The sequence below is a fragment of the Etheostoma spectabile genome, chromosome 9 (genome assembly GCF_008692095.1).
Source record: "Etheostoma spectabile isolate EspeVRDwgs_2016 chromosome 9, UIUC_Espe_1.0, whole genome shotgun sequence".
NCBI classification, from domain to species: Eukaryota; Metazoa; Chordata; class Actinopteri; order Perciformes; family Percidae; genus Etheostoma; species Etheostoma spectabile.
The window spans coordinates 27,462,445-27,463,481 of NC_045741.1; the positions used below are offsets into that span (position 1 = coordinate 27,462,445).

Below are 1,037 nucleotides of genomic sequence, written 5' to 3' on the forward strand. Positions count from 1 at the left end.
ACACACACACACACACACACACACACACACACACACACACACACAAACACTAGAGCTGAGAAAACATTCCAGTAAAATAAAGCAGTGTAGGGTAAACCTTTTTTTCACAGTTTGCCAGCAGATTCCAGGAACCAGCCTTGCATCAGGTCTGGCATTTAAGAGCAATTCAGAAAACAAACTGACAGTAGGCTGCTTTTTAACTGAGCAATTTAGACCCACAGGCATTTATTGCCCCCCAAATGCCCTTTAAATGTGGTGCCTCATGCTGCTTGATACTGACTTGTTTTTATTTCTTGGTTTTGTTTGCTAAGGGCCCACTTGTTCCTCTATGACAGCCTGGCTTTTGCTTTTAATTTACACTGAATAAAAAGTTGACAGGTCCATGTTCCACAAATCCAGTCAGGTGACCCAACTTTTCACAGAATACATTCCCTTCTCCACTCGCATAATCTCTGTTGAAGCTTGTCCTGCTGCCTACAAAGAAAAGTGGTAACATACTGTATACTATAGAGTTAAATTGTCAACTGTGCCCATTTAGACCCAGTGATATACACACTTTTCTATGGAATGTAACTGGAATATGGATGGAAGCTTGACATTCAGCAGAATTAAGATTAGTAACTTTTAGACAGAATGAGGTTTGAAGAAGCAAATGCATTTTGTGGTCTACACCACACAGGAGCATGACATGACATGAGCAAGCCTGTGAAGAGAATGCCATGCAGTAAAAAGACTAATCACTTAATACTGCTGAATATATCCTACTAATGTCCTCTCACTTAACCTAAACTTCCTCCAACTCCATTCAAATGCCATTATGATGATGAGGTCACTGTTTTTCTGGTTTATTTTGGTTTTGGTACCAAATGACCTAGGTATCCATTGTATTCAACAACTACATTAAAGTAAACTCACATGGCAAGTCAGGGCGAGACTCAATTTCCAACGAAGGTATCACACATTCTTCTTCTAGAACTGTAAAGAATTACTGTTCTGTGTGTGTGTGTGTGTGTGTGTGTGTGTGTGTGTGTGTGTGT

The 1,037-nt window shown here is 40.0% G+C and overlaps 1 protein-coding gene and 1 long non-coding RNA gene across 3 annotated transcripts in view; both read left to right on the forward strand.

Moving 5' to 3' along the window:
* Positions 1–1,037, forward strand: part of LOC116695664 (uncharacterized) — an 813,105-nt gene that overhangs the window by 506,668 nt on the left and 305,400 nt on the right. The window lies entirely within an intron of this gene.
* The window catches only part of LOC116695603 (kinase suppressor of Ras 1), a gene marked incomplete at its 5' end in the record, with an annotated part of 81,929 nt that overhangs the window by 58,906 nt on the left and 21,986 nt on the right, over positions 1–1,037 (forward strand).